Source organism: Erythranthe guttata, chromosome 11, assembly GCF_056151865.1.
Source record: "Erythranthe guttata isolate IM_541 chromosome 11, IM_541, whole genome shotgun sequence".
NCBI lineage: Eukaryota > Viridiplantae > Streptophyta > Magnoliopsida > Lamiales > Phrymaceae > Erythranthe > Erythranthe guttata.
Genome location: NC_142543.1, coordinates 12,226,721 through 12,250,227, shown reverse-complemented (window position 1 = coordinate 12,250,227; position 23,507 = coordinate 12,226,721). Strand labels below are relative to the sequence as shown.

Genomic DNA, 23,507 nt, shown 5'->3' with positions numbered 1-23,507 from the left:
TTTAAACAACTTTAAAGCACATAAACACATGCCCGATAATTGAAAACAATTAATTGTGTACCTTTGCGCTTCCAGCGAAATTAAAAACAACATAATGCTTAATAATTTAACTGAATTTAAATCAATTAGCATGCTCGCTTTTAAATCAAGTATTCATGCTCGCAATAAATAAACAATTCCATGTAATCACATAAAATCATACAAGAACGAACATAAACATTCTATTTAAACGTAAACGAATCAAAGAACAATGAATTCATAAGTTTACCTCTTGAAGCGTGAGGTAGGCGCACTAAGCAAAGCGAGATTGCTACTGAAACCAATCCGTACAATCCGGGGCAGGAGCGGCAGAACGGCAGCAGTGGCAAGACGAGCCACGGCGGCGCGTGTGGGTCACGTGCTGTCTTCGGGCGGCGTCGGCTCGTGTGCTGCTCCTCGATTCTTTGATCTTCGATCTTCCTCCTCTCGGATTTCACCTCGTATACTTCGATCTACTAAACACGTGGCACTAGAAACGTAATAGTTAGAAAAACGGAAGAATAGAAAGAAGGAAAGAACTACCGATGTGAATCGGCCAAGAGATGGCCAATTCCGACAAGATTCTGGCGACGGCGCCGGTGGTGGCCGCGGGGAGAGTGGCCGAGAGAGACAGGGGGAGTAGCTAGGGTTAGGGTTTTTTTTTTGTGTGTGTTTTTGTGCAAGACCTATAAATCAAGTATTTATAGTGTCTTCCATAAAACCCTAGCGGGCTTAAGTTGAACCGGGCCCAACAACTTAAGTTCTTTAGTTCTTTTACTTGCTCGTCTCTCTCAATTCAACGATCGGAAAATTGTAACGATTACATTTTCAGAATCATTATAATGTTCTCGTCATTACGAGAGCCAACTCTCGATTTCCAACTTTCCAAAAGTGGAAACCCTAATTCAGTGCACTTTCTAAATTTGGAAACTTCCCGATTTAGAAAGTCCACTAATACGTTTGCCTATTCTTTTCCTTTTCTTATTCTAATTCATAATTCCAAATAACGAATGTTGGACCCAATCATATTGACTTCCAATCATGCAAAGATATACTATTTTATCTCTGACCGTTCATTCAAAGATCTCATGTGCACGTGCAGTGTGACCTTCGATGGTTCAGGTGTAAGTTAGCCGTGGGCCCACAACCCTTTGTGGTCAAAACTCGTCCCTTAGAGTTACGATTAAAATGAAGCTCGTTTCACCTTAATCACCCAACGAATCAAGATTGGCGTCTAGCAAGAACCCAACGCGTCATGATTCCCTAGATACAAATGACTCCCTAGATTCAAATGAAGTGCCTGCAAGAACCTTCAGACATAGTTAACGTACAATACAATCCCTTTGATACATATGTCCCGATTGAACTAGAGGCATTGGTTCATCGGGACCTCTTTATTTGTTCAATGACCGTGCAATCGTTCTAAGTGTTGTAATCGTTACGTGCATGACTTAGAGAATCGAATTCTCTAATCATCACCTAGTCAGCTCTGGCCAAAGACTTAGAATGATTACAAACTATCATAACACACAGGACATCCAAGACTATTCTAGCGATCGAATCCCCGACTACAATGCACAGACCTCCCACTAGATTTCGGACTGCACGAACACTAGCCCTTGGGATGGTCCTTGGTGGAACTCAGGGACAGGTCACGATACAGCTGGTCCTCTAGTGAAGTCACGGTGATGTCTAGGTCATAAGGACTAATGGTGTACAACTATACCATAGATATCTCTACTCGATTATTGGGAACCAGTTAGAGATTTCTAGGGTGAGGGAGCTCAGTGTACTCGTCAACTTACGAGCACCCACTTATGCATGCCGATATCACAATACGATTTACTGATGAGATGCAGTACACATACACTAAGTGCTAGTCTCTTAATGGGAAAGGCCGATATCCTCATTGGTGACGTAACCCTTCGACTAGGAACACGTTCAATAGTTACAATACTTAAGTAAATATCTCACGATCCTAACGATCATTTACTAGTACTTGTAATAACTGTAATGACTATATCTATGCTTGTGACAAAGGGACAAAGATATAGAATGCCAAGGTATTTTATCATTAATACGAATAAAGGTTCGTTTATAATTACCATAATTAATACGAAAGACCACAGCCACATGTTGGCTTGTTGGTCACCTACTCTAACACCCCTAGCCTCCTCTAGACGCTTCTTAATGCCCGACACAATTATCCTATTGCTCACCTCTACCTGATCGTTAGCTTGGGGATGTGCCACTGAGCAGAACCGCTGGGCGAACCTTAGACCCACTAAACTCTGTTGTATTATCCGAGATGAGTGTACAAGGTATTCCATACCTACCGTATATGCTCTCCCACAAAAATTTAAGGACATTGGCTTTAGTAATCAGTGTCAGTGGTTAAGCCTCTGCCCATTTAGAAAAATAATCAACCGCTACCATCAGAAACTTGCGTTGACCAGAAGCCATAAGGAGCGGTCCCACGATATCTATACCCCATTGGGCAAATGGGCATGGCAACGTCAGGATACCAAGCTCTTCCGCCTGAAAGTGTATCAACGGGGCATGCTCTTGGCACTCGGAACATCGTTTAACAAAATCCCCCGAGTCCTTCTTCATTAATGGCCAAAAATCCCCTGCTTGTAAGAGCCGCTTTGCTAGACTCTTAGCACCGGCATGATTACCGTAGCACCCTTCATGAATCTCCCTCATAGCATACTCCACCTCTTCCATCCCGAGACATTTTAAAGGGTCCGAGATGAACGGCCGTTTTTATAGTTCTCCATTAATCTCTACAAAGTAACAGGCCCGCGTGGTTATTTTTTTCTGCTCTTTCTTGGAAGACGCCTTCTCCCCCCACATATGCGGCAATAATGGTTATCGCTAGTGTCCCCACACTTCGATGTTCAAAACCTCGTCCATTCTTGTTTCACACCCCAACTCAACCCTTAGAGATATCTGTCGTTCTCCTATCCTTGTTGCTTAACTAGCCATTTTTGCTAAAAAAATCTGCCATCTGATTCTCATCTCGCGGAATCTGAGTTATCTCGCAATGGTCAAATTAAGCTTTAAGCTCAGCTATCAGAGTTACATATCGACCCATTCGTTCGTCCTTGACCTCGAACGCCCCGTTAATATGTTGAACAACCAATTGAGAATGAGAAAAGACCTTAATAAATATCGCTCCTTGATCCTAGGCGAGTTTATGCCCCTCTTTAATTGCCTCATACTCCGCCTCGTTATTGGATGCTTTGAATCCCTACATGGACATACACATGGACACTCCACACCTTGTTCTCAACCTCTTCTTCTACTTGTGTAGCTTCTAGAACGAAATCTGCAAACACTTACCCTTATATAGATATGCAAGGTTGGAACTCCACATCATACTCTCCTAACTCCACCGCCCATTTTACCATCCTCCCCGACACCTCCGGATTGCTTAGCGTTTGCTTCAAAGGATGTTTGGTCCTCACTATGACTGTGTGAGATAAGAAATACGGCTTTAACTTCCGAGCTGACACCATTGGTGCATATGCGACCTTCTCGATGTCGGTATACCTTTGCTCCGCCCCTTACAACACCTTGTTAACGAAATAAACATGAAATTGCTTGTGTTGCTCCTCTCGCACCAACACCGAACTAACAACTCCTTACCCCACTGCGACATATAGGAAAATATATTCATGATTTACTGGCTTTGCAAGCAGAGGAACCAGGACGAGATACTCCTTCAATTGATCGAATGCAAGCTAACATTCTGATGTCCAATTAATTGACTTATTTTTCTTTAAGACTTCGAAGAAGGGTAAGCTCCTAGCTGCGGATCGCGAAATAAATTGTTCCAACGCTGCCATTCTTCCTATTAAAATTTGCACCTCCTTAATCTCTGTTGTGGTTTCATATCGAACACGGCTTGTACCTTCTTCTGATTTACTTCGATTCCTGTCTCGGTTACCATATAACCCAAGAATTTCCCTACTCGTACCCAAAAAGAACACTTTGCGGGGTTAAGTTTTATCCCATATTGTCCAAACTTGGCGAAGGTTTCTCTCAAATCATCAATGGGGGTTTTTGTCTCCCTGCTCTTGACTAGCATATCATCCACATACACCTCCATATTTCGTCCCAGTTGACTACGAAACATTGCATTACCAACCTTTGATACCTCGCACCCGCGTTCTTCAACCCAAATGGCATTACGACATAACAATATGTACCTACCGTTGTGACGAAGCAGACATTTTCGTGATCCTCCGGATGAAGCATAATTTGATGATACCCCTACAGGGCATCCATCATACTTCATAGGTCGCATTTTGCGGTGTAATCCACCAACATGTCAATCCTTGGTAGAGGATAATGATCTTTTGGGCATGCTTTATTAATATCACGAAAATCAATACACATATGCCATTTCGCCTCCGCCAACAATGCATTAGATAACCAACTACAGAACATAATTTCCTTGATATGCCCTACCTTCAAAAGTATTTCTACTTTGGTTTATATTGTTGGGAATATGGCACGTGTACGCAACGAAAAACAAAAAAATTACATGAAATAAAAAATTTAATTCACATAATCACATGCTCGATTCGTTTTAAACAATTAATTGCGTACCTTAGCGCTTCTAGTGATAATAAAAAAAACAACAACATGGTATAATTAATTCGATAAGAAATCACATAGCATGCTCGCAGTCAATCATGAATATCATATAAACGATTACATATAGCAATTCACGAAAAACATACTGCGAATATAAACATATAATTTAATCCATTTAAATTAATACCTAATTAAAAACGGATCCAAAAATACCTCTTGAAGTGTGAGGCAAGCACTCGGATGGAAGCAAACTGCCACAGTAACCAATCCGTGTAGTCGGGAGTAGCGGCAGCGAAACGGCGGCAACAGACGCGCGGGCAGCGGTGGTGCGTGTGGATCACGCGCTGTCTTCGAGTGGCACGTGCGGTGTCTGTTCGGTAGATGCTTCTCGGCGAATTGACTCCTTGGTCGTCCTCCTCTCGGATTTCACCTCGTCTACCGAAATGAACTAACTACGTGGCACTAGACACGTAAACGTCAGAATAAATGGAAGAAAACGAAAAAAGAAAAATACTACCAATAACATTAACGGCGCGTGAGGCCAATTCCGGCGACGACGACGACAACGGCGGTGACGGCGGCGGTGGCGGAGAAGGGGAGATCGGACGAGGGTTGTGAGAGAGCGGCTAGGGTTTTCTCTAGTGTGTTGTGTTCTTAAGTGTTGTTGTGTGCAAGACCTATAAATCTTGTATTTATAGTGTCTTGTATAAAAGCCCCAACGGGGTTAACTTGGACTGGGCCCCAACAACTTAAGTTCGTTAGTTCTTTTCTTGCTCGTTTCTCACAACTCAATGATCCAAAAATTGTAACGATTACATTTTAACTTCCTCGTGATTACGAGTGCCAATTCATTATTTCCAATTTCAAAAAGTGGAAACCTTAATTCAGTGGACATTCTAAATTTTAAAACTTCCCAATTTCGAAAGTTCACTAAGATGTTCGCCTATTCTTTTATTTTCTTATTGACATTCATAATTCCAAATTACGAATGTTGGAGTCAGTCACATTTTGACTTCCAATCATGCAAAGATTAAACATTTTTATCTTTCACCATTTATTTAAAGATCTCAACTGCACGAGCTGTGTGACCCTCGATGGTTCAAGTGTAAGCTAGTCGTGGGTCCACAACCCTTTCTTGTTTAAAATTTTCCCTAGAGTTACAATTAAGACGAAGCTCGTTTCAACTTAATCACCCAACGAATGAAGATTGACGTCTAGCAACTACGCGTCATGATTCCCTATATACGAATGAAGTCCCTGCAAGAACCTTATGAAATAGTTTACGTACAGTACGGTCCCTTCGATTCATATGTCCCTATTGAACTAGAGGCATTGGTTCATCGAGACCTCCTTAGTAGTTCAATGACCGTGTGATCGTTCTTAGTGTTGTAATCAGTACGTGCATGACTTAGAAAATCGAATTCTCTAATCATCACTTGGTCAGCTCTGGCCAGAGACATAAAGATTACAAACTATGAGAACACACAGAACATCCAACACAATTCTAGGGATTGAATCCCCGACTACAATGCATAGACCTCCCACTAGATTTCGGACAGCACGAACATTGGCCCTTGGGAATGTCCTTGGTGGAACTTAGGGACAGGTCACGATACAGCTAGTCTTGTAGTGAAGTCACGGTGATGTCTAGGTCATAAGGACTAATGGTTTACAACTATACCATAGATATCTCTACTCGATTATGGGGAACCACTTAGAGATTTCTAGGGTGAGGGAGTTCAGTGAACTTGTCAACTTACGAGCACCCACTTATGCATGCCGAAATCACAATACCGTTTACTGATGAGATGCAATACACCTACACTAAGTCCTAGTCTCTTAATGGGAAATGCCAATATCCACATTGGTGGCGTAACCCTTGGAATAGGAACACGTTTAAGAGTTATAATACTAAAGTAAATATCTCACGATCCTAAAAGATCAATTACTATTACTTGTAATAACTGTAAGGACTATATCTATGTTTGAAACAAGGGACAAAGATAAAGAATGCCAAAGTTTTATCTTTAATAAGAAAAAGGATTATTTATTACAAGAATAAATGGAAAGACCCCTGCCTCAAGTCTTCAAGGCCCCATGAAAAGATATCGCAGTTTTCACGTAAAAAATGCAATTAGCTCGATAGAGAATGCTCTTCCTTCATCTCACTACCGATTCGCGTGGTACACCCCCGTTGCTGCGGCTTCAATTCTACCATCAGCAATTCCTCATTTGGTACTACCCTAGGCTTTTTATTATCAGGGTCAACTACCTCCCGCACATCACCCAATGAATGCACCAGCTCCCCCCGCTTTCTGCTTGCTTTCCACACACCATCTGCGTAGCCACGCCTCACATCCTCTTTATCCACCATGACTTCGTCTACCTCTCTACCGATGGGGAATTTCAAATACATATGTACTGTTGACGAGATAGCCTCGAATTTATTTTAAGTCGCCCGTCTCAAGATCATATGATAAGTAGACAGGGTTTCCATCATGACAAGGGTGTTTTCCCCTGGGTGATTTGCAACAGTACTTTGCCAATTGCCTCCTCAACCTCACTCGAGAACCCATAGACCGGAGTCCTTATCAAGGCAACTTTCAACTCTCCCAAGCACATTTGGTCCAAACAATCTTCGTCTAAGATCTCTACCCAGCTACCATTGTCAATGAGAATCCTAGACACGTCGTACCCCGCGAGATGTGCAGTGATTACCAGCGCGTCATTGTGGGGACGAATTACACCTTCTTAGTCTCTCTCACCAAAAAATGGATGCGAACTTTCTTGCACCTATGAATCTTCTCTTCCCGAAAAGCACAATTTCTTACCGACTTGGCATACTTCTTTCGAACTCTATGCGAGTCTCCATCCGTAGGTCCTCCCATAATCATCTTATTATGATTGCTCTCCCCCGCCACCCCCCCCCCCTCGGGGATCTATGTCGTTGAGCAGGGATGTTAGAGACATGATCCTCCGCCCATCCTCTAAAAAATTTTTCTATCATGTTCTCTCGAGCTAACCTCTCTAGCTCGTCATTTAAATGGCTGCATTTGTCGGTGTGATGACCATATCGGTTATGGTGTCGACAATAGCATCCTGTGTTTGAACTTTGAGGGTGTGTCCTCTAGTATGTCATCGGCCAACGATTATCAGGCCCTCCTTCCACAATCATCAATACATGGGTAGGTTTTTTACTAAGAACAACATAGCTCGCATAGCGGGGCTTTTGATAATCCTGGACCAGGACCTCGCGGGCAGGGATCTTCACTAGAACATGCTGAACAGGGACCACCATCATTTCCTTCTTCATCTTTCTCGCATCCTCCATAGCGATATACTTCTCTACTTGCTTCAAAATCTTGTCCTACATTGACGGCGCTCATTGCCAACAATCTGATCAACTCCCCATCTTTCAGTCCCTGCATCAAGGCTTTGGTAAGCACGTCCTGGGAGAGGCCTTGTACTTCTCGACTAGCACTTGTAAACCGACGTACAAAATTCCTCAAAGGCTCTTGCTCCTCTTGTCGAACACCAAAGAGTCTGAGGGCAGACTTCTTCTGTTTCTTGGAACTAGCGAAGTGATCTAACAACATAGAACTGAAAGTGTCAAAATCTCGCACTGAACCCACAGCAAGCTGGCCAAACCAGAGCTGAGATGCATCTCGTAATGTGGTTGCAAACGCTCGGTACATAATCCCATCTGAGAATCGATGCAAGTATGATGTGGTCTGGAATCGGCTTACATGATTCCATGGGTCTGTAGTTCCACCGTACGCGAGATGTTCCAAACCCTGAAACCCCACTAGCAGATCATAAGCCATAATTTTCGTGGAAAATGGATTACCTCGCTGCTCTTTCAGAGGCGGAACAGGCGAACTGACAGGGGGGCCTGTCAGCAATCTCTCATTTTGAATGGTTGTCTTTGGGGTTGTATTGAGAGGTGGGAGAGCTTTAGCAACTCGCCTACTAGCCCAGTCTTGCTGCACTGCCTGGTTAACTATCGTTTCAACATCCTCCACAGTAACCGAGAGGGGAGTCGATGGTATCTTGACAAGAGGCGCTATTCATACGGTAAGAGTAATCGGTGTAGGAGGATCCTCTTGCTGAGGTGACGATGTCTCTGCAGCCATGAAGCAAGCTACCAAATTTTCCTCTCCTGTTGCCATATACACCTGCAATTGCAAAGAAAAAGAAACAGGGTAACCAAAACAAAGTATCAAAGTAAACTATAAAACTCACATCTATAACTCGTTTTTTTGCACAGACCACCACATCCCCTAATCACATCACTTCAACAAAAGTCATCTTTGTGGACACAAAAAAATGTCCCAATATATAACATTTTGGGACACTTGCACTTGAAGGGGCAAATAAATTATATGTCGCGTAGTTGTGTGTCGCATTAGCCTTTGGGACATTTATTATATGCCCCTTAAAGTTTCTCTTTTCAAGGCACTCATTTGTGTCCCAATAAATGGTTATTAAGACACAAATATATGTCCTCTTAGGAAACCCATGTTTCTACTAATCAGTTTTTCGAGACAGTTATACATGTCATTATATATATACTTCATATCCTGCTAATATAATTAATATATATATATAAAATACAAATTTAAATAACAAACACAACATAATAATAATCTCGATTTTCATAACAAAAATTTCAATATATTCAACTTAGTAAAATCATAGTACTACAAAGGATCTTCCAAACCAACCAACATTATGGAATCATAGTCCTATAATGTAAAATTTGAATATCTTGATTAACTAAACTTTTAATCTCTAGCAGCTCTAAACTTCAACAATATGATTCAACTCCCATCATATTCTAGATGGCTTGCATCTACAATAAAATTCATCATTCAAAGCAACTGCATAAGCAACCTGTAGGAAAGCAAAAAAAATATTACGAAGGAATAAAAAAATAAGTTACAAATAACAGCGCCTTCATTAATGAGTAAACATATAAAAATACAAAATAACATACCATCTCCCATTTATCTGAATATAATCATTGGGGAAATTCCTTCTCTTTTTTCTACCTAGCATAAAGAAATTATATTTAATACCTCATAGAAAATTAAAAAGTTACAGAAGATGAGGAAAAAATAAAATAATACATACCAGTAAAATGGCCCAAATAATCTGTATTCCAAGAGCCTTCCAATTGTTTGAACATAATTATACGAGAAACTTCTTATTGCCTTTTTTTCACCTGATACCAATAATCTCAACTTAATCAACACCTTCTGCAAAAATAAACAAGATAGCGGATGAAAATAATGCAAATGTAAACTCTAACCTCTTGCCATGTTTCTAGACTAAATCAAAATCCTTAAAACATATGTCTACAAGACATGAATAGTTCAACACACAATTAAGCAACAGTAAAAGATACGGAACATCTCTTGATGCCACAATTACAAAACAAAGAATATGAAAGATAATGTTATAAGGAACTATAATTGAGAACAAATAATACCCGAATAGTCTTCACTATAGGTTTGTTAAAAATCAGCCTTCCCGTGTAGCGACCAAATTTTTTTAAACAATTATCAACGAAGAAAACAGGTAAGAAAAGAATAAAGTTGAGTATTACATTAGCTGTTGCTTAAGATAAGTCTCAGTAATAAGATCACTTCGTTAAATAAATTATAGCCATACCCAGATGTAATATAGAGATTATGAAATCTGATGCAAACTAGCCAGAGCACATGAGATATCTCCTACGGGACCTAAATAACCAAACATATACTACAATTAATTAGTTTAAATAGTTTTATTCCATTAAAATAACAGTTGATGGTAAATAAAACAAAATACCAATTAAATAAGAGTGATTAACAAACATGATATTCGTTTATGGTTACTATCCAATAACATTGTGGTGAAAAATATATTGGAAAGAAAAACACAGTAAATGCATTTCTCAAGGACTCCAACATCAAAATCCCATATTCAATCTTAAACTTAGTTACACAGACCCCATCAATTGTTTTTTAGCAGTACAAACTAATTTTTCTTACAAAAAATCATATTAACTTGATGTATTTTTCTTAATAATAAAAATCATATTTGGAAGAGCAAAATTTAATAAGTTATATAACCAATTCCATTACCAAAATTTATAATAGCTAGGTGGTAATCGGGAACCAAATCAAAGAACTCATCACATTAGAGTGAAAAATCGGACAAGTTACATGCATTTTCATTCACAAGTGAAAAATCATGGTTAAGCATAAAAAATTCTCAAGCAAGTGTTAGAGTAGGTGACCAACAAGCCAACTTGTGGCTGTGGTCTTTCTAATTTATTATTGTAATAAACAAACCTTTATTCGTATTAATGATAAAACACATTGGCATTCTATATCTTTGTCCCTTTGTCACAAGCATAGATATAGATATAGTCCTTACAGTTATTACAAGTACTAGTAATTGATCGTTAGGATCGTGAGATATTTACTTAAGTATTATAACTGTTAAACGCGTTCCTAGTCGAAGGGTTACGCCACTAATGAGGATATCGGCCTTTCCCATTAAGACTAGCACTTAGTGTATGTGTACTGCATCTCATCAGTAAACGGTATTGTGATATCGGCATGCATAAGTGGGTGCTCGTAAGTTGACGAGTTCACTGAACTCCCTCACCCTAGAAATCTCTAAGTGGTTCCCAATAATCGAGTAGAGATATCTATGGTATAGTTGTACACCATTAGTCCTTATGACCTAGACATCACCGTGACTTCACTAGAGGACCAGCTGTATCGTGACCTGTCCCTGAGTTCCACCGAGGACCATCCCAAGGGCCAGTGTTCGTGAAGTCCGAAATCTAGTGGGAGGTCTGTGCATTGTAGTCGGGGATTCGATCGCTAGAATAGTCTTGGATGTCCTGTGTGTTCTGAAAGTTTGTAATCATTCTAAGTCTCTGGCCAGAGCTGACTAAGTGATGATTAGAGAATTCGATTCTCTAGGTCATGCACGTAAGGATTACAACACTTAGAACGATCGCACCGTCATCGAATAGATAAAGAGGTCTCGATGAACCAATGCCTCTAGTTCGATCGGGACATATGAATCGAAGGGACCGTACTGTACGTTAACTATATCTGAAGGTTCTTGCAGGCACTTCATTTGTATCTAGGGAATCATGACGCGTAGTTGCTAGACGCCAATCTTGATTCGTTGGGTGATTAAGGTGAAACGAGCTTCATCTTAATCGTAACTCGAAGGGGACGAGTTTTGACCACAAAGGGTTGTGGGCCCACGGCTAGCTTACACCTGAACCATCGAGGGTCACACTGCTCGTGCACATGAGATCTTTGAATAAACGGTCAGAGATAAAATAGTTTATCTTTGCATGATTGGAAGTCAATATGATTGAATCCAACATTCGTAATTTGGAATTACGAATGAGAATAAGAAAAAGGAAAAGAATAGGCGAACATGTTAGTGAACTTTCTAAATCGAGAAGTTTCCAAATTTAGAAAGTCCACTGAACTAGGGTTTCCACTTTTGGAAAGTTGGAAAACAAGAGATGGCACTCGTAATGACGAGGAAGTTATAATGATTCCAAAAATGTAATCGTTGCAATTTTTCGGTCATTGAATTGAGAGATACGAGCAAGTAAAGGAACTAACGAGCTTAAGCTGTTGGGCCCAGTCCAACTTAAGCCCGCTAGGGTTTTATGCAAGGGACTATAAATACATGATTTATAGCCCTTGCACACACACACAAAAACCCTAACCCTAGCGGCCGTCCACCTCTCTCTCTCGCCCTCTCTCCCGCGCGGCCACCTCCGCCGTTGGCGCCGCCCCGTTGCCGGAATCGGCCATCCCTCGGCCGATCCATTTCGGTATTCTTTTCTCCTTTCTTCTTCTTCCGTTAATTCTAACTACTTCGTGTCTAGTGCCACGTTTTAGTAGATCGAAGTATACGAGGTGAAATCCGAGAGGAGGAAGATCGTAGATCGAAGAATCGAGGAGCAACGCACGAGCCGAAGCCGCACGCTGCCCCACGCGCCGCCCGGAAGCTGCGCGTACATCACACGCGCCGCCGTGACCTCACGCGCCGCTGCTGCCGTTGCACCGCTGCTGCCCCGATTCTACGGATTGGTTTCCGTAGTAATCACGAAGTGCTAATCGCTCCTACCTCACGCGTCAAGAGGTAAATATACGAAACCCTAGTTTCGTTTAGGGTTTAGTTTAAACTATGATTTTATGCTTGTGTTTGTATGATTTTATGTGATTATGTGTAATCGGTTTTAAATCATTGCAAGCATGTTATTTGGTTTAAATTGCGAGCATGTTAATTGATTTAAGTTCGGTTAAGTTTATTAGCATGTATGTTGTTTTATTTTCGCTGGAAGCGCAAAGGTACGCAATTAATTGAATTTAATTTATCGGGCATGTTCTTATGTGTTTTTAAAGTCGTTTAAATCGCATAAATTTTTGTTTTCCGCTGCGTATGCGTGCCCGAAACCCAACAGTGGTATCAGAGCTCGTTGCGTAATTAATTGCGTTATATAATATGCATGTTCGATTTATTAAAGTAGTGATTGTCGTATTATGTAATTGGGAGTTTTCGTAAGTTTAAAATATTGTTTAGAATTTTTCCAGCTTTAAAATTGTTTAAAATTGGAAAATCGGATCTGAAATTGTTTTTAAAATGTCGGTTTTTTAAATGTTCGGATCGAACCGGTCGAACCGGCCGGTTCGATGGTTGTGCGTGATCCAATCGACCGAATCCTAGTGGATTCGGGTCGGTCAGACCGGTTCTCGGTCCGACTGACCCGGCCCACTGATTTGGGTCAATTGGACCGGGCAGAACCGGACCGTTTCGGTCCGAACCGGTCAGACCGGTCGGCCGAACCGGTTCACTGAAAATAAAAAAAAAAAAAAAAAAAAAAATTTATTTCAGATTTCTAAAATTAAACTTAAAACAAATTGATTTTAATTTTTGGAAAATTATTTTCAATTAATCCCAATTAGATAATTGGATCGACAATCATCTATTTTAGTAAATAGGTGTTAGATTAATTAATTAATTTAAAATGTTAAATTGATTTCAATTAATAGAACACATATATAATATTGATTATAGTTCAACTTAATTAATAGTACCTCAACATTATTTGAATGATTTATGCTAGTTGAGGTTCTATAATTATTTTGAAAAACCCGATAATTAATTAATGTAATTAATTATATAGTTAGGTCGTATGTTCCTCTTAGGACAATATGCGCTTCCATATACCTTTAGAGAACATAGATGTAGGAATCACATAGACCAATCCAAAACCTTCTGATGAGATAAAACACTTTAATTAAAATCCCTCATTCTTTTAATTAAGAATCATTTCAAGCTATAAAGAAAAACCCAATCTGTTGAGTTATTTCTTTCCTTCTGCCAACGGTTGGATTATGTGTAGCCCTTTACTGTAGTGCAGTAAGCCGTGTTAGCGGGGAGTGCTATGGTAGAGTAAGCTGTAATTCAATTGACATATTGATGAAGGTAGCCATAGAAAAGGGTTATGTTGGATTAACGTGGTCGGCTAGATTAACTAGGGACTGCATTAGTTTGGCATAATCAAGTTCTATGAGCATCTTTGATTGGTAGGTTAGACTTGACACACGTCGATTTTGATATTCGCGAGATTAACTTAGGTCATTATCAAGTGTGAGGAAAATTAATTTAGGGTCATATTGTGGATATGATTGATTGTGATCTACCTTTGGGCAAATATAATCGGGCTAGATTAACTACGGGTTATATTTGTCTATTGGACCTAAAGCCCATTAAGAAAAATCAGTTTTCTCGTTTGTCTACTAGAGGGAAGTGGAATTCGATAAAATTAGTGGGAGAACAATTAAATAACATAAGTCCAAACATTTAATTGCAACAATCATTTAACGCGAATCTCTAATAATCCTCTTCTCTATATGTCTCAGATAATCATGTCTAAGAATCCCATAATGTCAATCCTCGACAATAAACTTAATGGCCCTAATTACCTAGATTGGTTGCGTAGTCTTAAGCTTGTGCTAACTGTTGAGGGGCGTCTCTATGTTTTGAACGAGAGGCTTCCCGCCACTATACCCGACACAGCGACTGATGCTGAGAAAGAAACTTATGAAGTTTGGAAGAAAGATGACACTCATGCTAGGTGCTATATGATAGCCGCCATGGAGCCCGCGCTTGCGAGGAAATATGAGTCTCACTTGCATGCTTTCGATATAAAGGCTCATCTCGATAGCATGTATAGTGAGAATATTAGGGCATCGAGGTACGCTGCTACAAAGGAGTTGATCACAGCGAGACTGCGCGAAGGGACTTCGGTCCACGAGCACTGTCTCAAAATGATCACTCTCCTTGAAAAGCTAGTGAATCTTGATGTCACCCTCCCGGCCGAGCTCTCATTGGATTTGATCCTGTTGTCTCTTCCTAGTTCCTATGAATCGTTCATAGTGAACTTCAACATGAACAAACTAGATCCTCCCTTGGATGAGTTGATGAACATGTTGGTCAGCTTCGAGTCCACCATTAAGAAAGAGAAGTCTGTTCTCATTGCTGCTACTTCTGGAAAGAAGAGTTCTTTCCAAAAGAAGAGAAAGGAAAGAGTTCCCTTCCCAAACAGCAAGTTCGAAGTGGGTGAAGGTAGTGGGGGCCCCAAAGCAAAGGTTGGCAAACAAGTTGATGATGCTTGCCATCACTGTGGAAAGAAAGGACATTGGCGCCGCAACTGCAAGGCTTACCTAAAGCAGAAAGGTTCTGAAAAGGGTACGTATTTCATTGACGTAAATTTATCTGTCAACTCTTCTTCTTGGGTATTGGATACGGGCTGTGGCTCACATTTGTGCAATGATTTGCAGCTAATGACAAGAAGTCGAAGACTTAGAGCGGGTGAGACCTACCTAAGGATGGGGAATGGAGCAAGAGTTGCTGCTGAAGCCATTGGCACTATTTACTTAAATGTTTTGGATTCTAGTTTTCCTATTGTTTTGAACGATTGTTTATTTGTCCCGTCGCTCATTAGAAACCTTATTTCTATTCCTGTATTAGACATTGAAGGTTTTACTTTTGTTTTTGGAAATTCGATTTGCATTATACAAAAGAATGAGAACTTAATTTGCAAAGGACGACTATTAAACAACTTGTATGAACTGAATCCAAATGAAATACCTATTAATGTTATATCAGCAAAACGTAAGGAGATAGATCAAAACCCCGCACAACTTTGGCACGCTAGATTAGGTCATGTCTCTTTAAGAAGGATGAACGATTTTGTTAGTGAAGGATTGTTCTCTTTGGAGGACGTGAAATCACTACAAACTTGTGAATCTTGCCTTAAAGGGAAAATGACCAAGTCACCCTACAAAGGGGTAATGGAACGAGCCGAGGGTCTTTTGGATTTGGTCTATACAGACGTATGTGGTCCACTAAGTGTTAGTGCGAAGGGTGGATACAACTACTTCGCTACCTTTACCGACGATTATTCTAGGTATGGGTATGTGTACTTGATGAAGTACAAGTCTGAAACTTTTGAAAAGTTCAAAGATTTTAGACACGAAGTAGAAAAGCAACTCGGACGAAGTATTAAGAAACTGCGATCCGATCGTGGTGGAGAATACTTGAGCATCGAGTTCATTGACTATCTAAAAGAAAATGGGATACAGTCCCAATGGACTCCACCGGGAACTCCTCAACTTAATGGAGTATCCGAACGTCGAAATCGAACTTTATTAGATATGGTTCGATCAATGATGGGGTTCACAAACTTACCGGCATACTTGTGGGGTCATGCACTCCGTACTGCCGCGTATTTGCTGAATAGAGTTAACACCAAAGCAGTTAAATCCACACCTTATGAACTTTGGCATTCCCGGAAACCCAATTACAAACATATTAGGATATGGGGTTGTCCCGCTTATGTGAAGCGATTAGTGGGAGATAAGTTGGATAGTAAATCCGACTTGTGCTATTTTGTGGGGTATCCCGAAGACTCAATGGGATACGAGTTCTACTATGTCAAAGAAGCAAAGACGTTTGTTTCGAGAAATGCCACCTTTTTGGAAAGGGAGTTTCTATCCGATAGAAAGGGCAGCATGATAGAACTTGAAGTAGTTCAAGAACCACAAAGTGAAGTTCAAACGCAAGAACAAGTAATCGAACCAATACAACAAACCACTAATATACCTCCTGAACCTACGGTACGTAGATCCGAAAGAGTTCGGAAAATGCCGGATAGGTTATTCCTCCTCGAAAATGATGAAGATCATGTTGATCTTGGACGAGATCCAAGAACATACAATGAGGCCGTATCGGATGCGGACATGGGACATTGGCTAACTGCCATGAAATCCGAAATGGACTCCATGTACTCCAACAAGGTATGGACCTTGGTAGATCCACCCAAAGGAATTGTTCCTATAGGCTGCAAGTGGATCTATAAGAAGAAAATTGGAGTTGATGGAAAGGTATCGACCTATAAAGCTAGATTGGTAGCAAAAGGATACACTCAAAGGCAAGGTGTTGACTATGAGGAAACCTTTTCGCCTGTCGCGATGCTGAAGTCCATTAGGATTTTGCTAGCCATAGCGGCGTGGTACGACTACGAGATATGGCAAATGGATGTGAAGACCGCCTTCCTTAATGGAGACATTGAGGAAGAAATTTACATGGCGCAGCCGGAAGGCTTCATATCTTCTGGAAGTGAGCAAAAGGTTTGCAAGCTCCAGCGATCCATTTATGGATTGAAGCAAGCATCCCGTAGTTGGAATATTAGGTTCGACTCAACTATCAAAGAGTTTGATTTTGAGAAGAATCCGGAGGAACCTTGTGTATACAAGAAGGTTAGTGGGAGGGCAGTAATATTTCTAGTGCTTTACGTTGATGACATTCTACTCATTGGGAATGACGTAGGAATGTTACAGCAAACGAAAGCATGGTTGTCCACACGTTTCTCAATGAAGGATTTGGGAGAAGCATCTTACGTATTAGGAATACGCATCTATAGAGATAGAGCAAGAAAGATGCTTGGCTTATCCCAAAGCCTGTACATAGACACCGTTATGAAACGGTTTAGCATGGAAGAATCCAAGAAGGGATTCTTGCCAATGTCCCATGGGGTTCGTCTCTCGAAATCTATGTGTCCCCAAACACCTAGTGAAATCGAGGAGATGAAAAGGACGCCTTATGCTTCTGCCATAGGAAGCATAATGTATGGCATGCTATGTACGAGACCCGATATTGCGTATGCTGTGAGTGTCACAAGCAGATATCAGTCTAACCCCGGCCCGGCTCACTGGAAAGCCGTGAAAGATATCCTCAAGTACTTACGAAGAACTAAGGACATATTTTTGGTCTATGGGGGTGCCGAGTTGAAATTAGAGGGTTTTACTGACTCTAGTTTTCAATCGGATGTGGACGACTCGAAGTCGAATTCTGGATTTATATTCACGCTTAATGGTGGTGCCGTGTGTTGGAAGAGTTCCAAGCAAAGCACGACGGCCGATTCCACTACCGAAGCGGAATACATTGCAGCGTCCGACGCTGCAAAAGAAGGGACTTGGATAAGGAAATTCATCCAAGAGTTGGGTGTCATTCCTGATGCTAGTGATCCAGTACCGTTGTACTGTGATAACACCGGAGCCGTGGCACAAGCTAAGGAGCCACGATCTCATCAGAAGTCGAAGCATATTCTGAGGAAGTATCACGTGATCCGAGAGATCATTGATAGAGGTGAAGTTAAGGTAGAACGAGTCACCTCGGAAGAGAACGTTGCAGACCCCTTCACGAAGCCTTTACCAAGATCGGTCCATGAGAAACATCGAGAGTCGATGGGATTGCGGTTTATGGGTAGTTGGCTTTAGGTCAAGTGGGAGATTGTTAGAGTAGGTGACCAACAAGCCAACTTGTGGCTGTGGTCTTTCTAATTTATTATTGTAATAAACAAACCTTTATTCGTATTAATGATAAAACACATTGGCATTCTATATCTTTGTCCCTTTGTCACAAGCATAGATATAGTCCTTACAGTTATTACAAGTACTAGTAATTGATCGTTAGGATCGTGAGATATTTACTTAAGTATTATAACTGTTAAACGCGTTCCTAGTCGAAGGGTTACGCCACTAATGAGGATATCGGCCTTTCCCATTAAGACTAGCACTTAGTGTATGTGTACTGCATCTCATCAGTAAACGGTATTGTGATATCGGCATGCATAAGTGGGTGCTCGTAAGTTGACGAGTTCACTGAACTCCCTCACCCTAGAAATCTCTAAGTGGTTCCCAATAATCGAGTAGAGATATCTATGGTATAGTTGTACACCATTAGTCCTTATGACCTAGACATCACCGTGACTTCACTAGAGGACCAGCTGTATCGTGACCTGTCCCTGAGTTCCACCGAGGACCATCCCAAGGGCCAGTGTTCATGCAGTCCGAAATCTAGTGGGAGGTCTGTGCATTGTAGTCGGGGATTCGATCGCTAGAATAGTCTTGGATGTCCTGTGTGTTCTGAAAGTTTGTAATCATTCTAAGTCTCTGGCCAGAGCTGACTAAGTGATGATTAGAGAATTCGATTCTCTAGGTCATGCATGTAAGGATTACAACACTTAGAACGATCGCACCGTCATCGAATAGATAAAGAGGTCTCGATGAACCAATGCCTCTAGTTCGATCGGGACATATGAATCGAAGGGACCGTACTGTACGTTAACTATATCTGAAGGTTCTTGCAGGCACTTCATTTGTATCTAGGGAATCATGACGCGTAGTTGCTAGACGCCAATCTTGATTCGTTGGGTGATTAAGGTGAAACGAGCTTCATCTTAATCGTAACTCGAAGGGGACGAGTTTTGACCACAAAGGGTTGTGGGCCCACGGCTAGCTTACACCTGAACCATCGAGGGTCACACTGCTCGTGCACATGAGATCTTTGAATAAACGGTCAGAGATAAAATAGTTTATCTTTGCATGATTGGAAGTCAATATGATTGAATCCAACATTCGTAATTTGGAATTACGAATGAGAATAAGAAAAAGGAAAAGAATAGGCGAACATGTTAGTGAACTTTCTAAATCGAGAAGTTTCTAAATTTAGAAAGTCCACTGAACTAGGGTTTCCACTTTTGGAAAGTTGGAAAACAAGAGATGGCACTCGTAATGACGAGGAAGTTATAATGATTCCAAAAATGTAATCGTTGCAATTTTTCGGTCATTGAATTGAGAGATACGAGCAAGTAAAGGAACTAACGAGCTTAAGCTGTTGGGCCCAGTCCAACTTAAGCCCGCTAGGGTTTTATGCAAGGGACTATAAATACATGATTTATAGCCCTTGCACACACACACAAAAACCCTAACCCTAGCGGCCGTCCACCTCTCTCTCTCGCCCTCTCTCCCGCGCGGCCACCTCCGCCGTTGGCGCCGCCCCGTCGCCGGAATCGGCCATCCCTCGGCCGATCCATTTCGGTATTCTTTTCTCCTTTCTTCTTCTTCCGTTAATTCTAACTACTTCGTGTCTAGTGCCACGTTTTAGTAGATCGAAGTATACGAGGTGAAATCCGAGAGGAGGAAGATCGTAGATCGAAGAATCGAGGAGCAACGCACGAGCCGAAGCCGCACGCTGCCCCACGCGCCGCCCCGAAGCTGCGCGTACATCACACGCGCCGCCGTGACCTCACGCGCCGCTGCTGCCGTTGCACCGCTGCTGCCCCGATTCTACGGATTGGTTTCCGTAGTAATCACGAAGTGCTAATCGCTCCTACCTCACGCGTCAAGAGGTAAATATACGAAACCCTAGTTTCGTTTAGGGTTTAGTTTAAACTATGATTTTATGCTTGTGTTTGTATGATTTTATGTGATTATGTGTAATCGGTTTTAAATCATTGCAAGCATGTTATTTGGTTTAAATTGCGAGCATGTTAATTGATTTAAGTTCGGTTAAGTTTATTAGCATGTATGTTGTTTTATTTTCGCTGGAAGCGCAAAGGTACGCAATTAATTGAATTTAATTTATCGGGCATGTTCTTATGTGTTTTTAAAGTCGTTTAAATCGCATAAATTTTTGTTTTCCGCTGCGTATGCGTGCCCGAAACCCAACAGCAAGGTCTTCGGAGAAGTTCAAGAAATACATATAATAAGGTAAATTTACATTTTTCAAAAGAAAGAACGAAAAAAAAATTACCTTTCGTTGTCATTGCTACCATAGCTGATTTGTTTTTATTAAACTCTTACATCGTAACTCATCAACGCTCGAATATTCCTGACATTGTTGCTGTCGAACTGCAAATGGGGAAAAACTATCATAATCCTTGCCCTAAACCATTTTCGTCGAATTTAAATGTTCATTAAACCATAATATCAATTGATTGAGAGATAGGTGAGAGAAACAGAAATTGATTGCCGTCAAATGAAAATTGGGAAAAACGTTTCAAGCCCTAACTTTGTTTCGCCCAATTCAAAATTTTGTTTCTAAACCCTAGTTTCAGAAGATTAAAAGGATGGGAAAGAGACACAAAATCGTAAGATAGAAAAGAGATCTTACCTTCATAAGTTGAATCAAGAAATCCTCGACTTCAAGGAGATGAGACATTCGGTGCATAAGAAGTGAACGCTGGGGAGATTATATGGGATGGAAAGAAAATGGAACTAATAAACAAGAATTTATTTTATAATTTTTTTTTTTTTACCGCAAATTCAATTTGAGGTATAAGTGCCCCGATAAGTTAAATAATTATATGCAATTTATGAAGTGTCCCAATATCCTTTATTTGTGACTCTTGTGAAAAAGTGTCTCTAACTATATGTCGCAATAGATATTTTTTGTTGTAGTGCATGTAAAATTTTTTTGTTCGCTGAGCACATCATCGACACATTGTATTGTTTCTTATTTTTCTACGGAAAAATTCACCATCAATAGGTAGAATGTCGTTACACACTCTATGACGGGACAATATCAGCCACATACGATTATATTAGGCTTTATATGGATACAAGGGGTACAAAGATCATCTTATGGACCTTTCATGGGCTAGAATGATCATACCTGCTATTTGAGAAAATAACCTTAAAATTGATTTCTCTCAACAAATAGATAATAAGGCAATGGATATTATATTATGAAACAATACTTGATGAACAATGGTTCTCGTTCTTGAAGGACAAGGAAACAAGATATGTATTGTGTATTATGATGTAAAAATGGAAGACCATTATGAAACATTGGCCTCATTTGGGCCATGCATTACATTTTCTAGGCTCAAACCGCCGCCCTGCTACTACCTACTCTACAACGTGGCAAACCACCATTGGTTCTTTTCTCTGTTCGTCTGCTAGTATAAGTCTCCCATATGTCCGTTTCTCTTATGAACTGTCCCCGTACTTTTTGTCTCCGGAGACCGAGGAACGTACAATGTTGCCGAGGTACAAAGTTACCTCGCCACAATGACTCGATTTTCTCTTCCACACAGTTTCTTTCGTATACCTCACTTGCCTTGGCCTTCTATACCATTGGGCCTCCCTACACTTGGGCTTTCGGGCTCTCCTTTTTAAGACTTGGGCATTAATGCCATTGGGCTCACTATTCCTTTATCCCCTAGGGAAAAACAGTCCGTAATACTCTCCAAACAAAGATTAAACTTCCGGGGGAATTTTTACATTCAGATAAACATCCACTGTCTTGTGGCTATACCACTACCATCACCCTCTGACAGTCCATTTTCACGGTGCAGGAATAATCGAGTATTGTGATAACATGATGTTACATTAAAATTTCTGTTTCGAGTGTAGTGCCATACATATCTATCTTCAGCTTCACAGTTACCAATCGGATTTTGCAAAATTCTCTCTTTATCAATCGCCCAAAAAATATCATTAATGAGCTCTTCATTCCATGATTTACGACTTTGGTCCACCAAATCCAATAGTTTATCCAAAAATCCTGAGTTTATCCGCTTTGTAAATATTATCAGCACTCCATGTATTTGGAGCCAGACATCGCCCCAAATCGCCGTTGTCTCTCCGTTGCCAATTCTCTTTCAGATATTGCTCAAAATAAATGTTTTCGCTTGTATTATGCTCCTCCATACCATAGATGGCCGCTCCCCTTTTGTTGGATTAATAAAATCCATTCTCGAGAAATACCTTACCTTCGAAAGTTTCGCAACCAATGAATCTGGTCGAGTGAGGATCTGCCACCCTGTTTCTCCCAACAAAGCCATATTAAAACTCGTTACATCCCTGAAACCCATCCCACCGCTACTCTTAGCTGCATACAAATCTGCTCAAAGCGACAAAATTATTCATCTTATTAACTCCATCACCCCACCAAAATCTTCTAATGGCTGACTCAATATCTCTCGTGAAAGAATGAGGAAGGAAACAACTCATAATGTATGTCGGAGTGGACTGTAAGACAACTTTTATAAGGATTCGCTTTCCCGATTTAGACTAATTAGTTTCTTCTCAGCCTTTGTTTCGACACCATACTCGTTCCCCTGACCAGCCATATTTATTATTCTAGGTTCAAGGGCTATATATCTTTCGCCAATAAGCCCATCCCTTTCATACGTACTAAAACTAAATGCAAAATTAATGTATATGACAAAACTACCCGCAACCCTTTAAACCTTATTCCAAATTGTAACCTTAATTTAACATCAATTTCGTAAATTTTGACCACAAAAATACAATTTTGACTTTATTCTTTTGTTATTACTTTTTTCTTGTGTTTATCTTGTAGTCGGTTTTAGCTTTAGCTTTTTTTTCTGTCTGCTTTTTCCGACCCCAGTTTCCAGCGTCAACTGTTTTTTCCTCTGTTTTTTATGCCGATGATTTCCTGAGTTGACCTGCGGTCAACGCCGATCTCTGGCGTTT

At 40.7% G+C, this 23,507-nt stretch overlaps 1 long non-coding RNA gene across 1 annotated transcript; it reads right to left on the bottom strand.

Annotated features, from left to right (window-relative positions):
- Nucleotides 1-9,843: 9,843 nt before the first annotated feature.
- On the bottom strand, nucleotides 9,844-21,362 carry LOC148767011 (uncharacterized). The gene is made up of 3 exons (XR_016034309.1): nucleotides 21,178-21,362; nucleotides 20,818-20,915; nucleotides 9,844-10,367 (listed from the first exon to the last, which is right to left on the bottom strand). It is a non-coding gene; the product is annotated as an uncharacterized LOC148767011 (long non-coding RNA).
- Nucleotides 21,363-23,507: the final 2,145 nt, after the last annotated feature.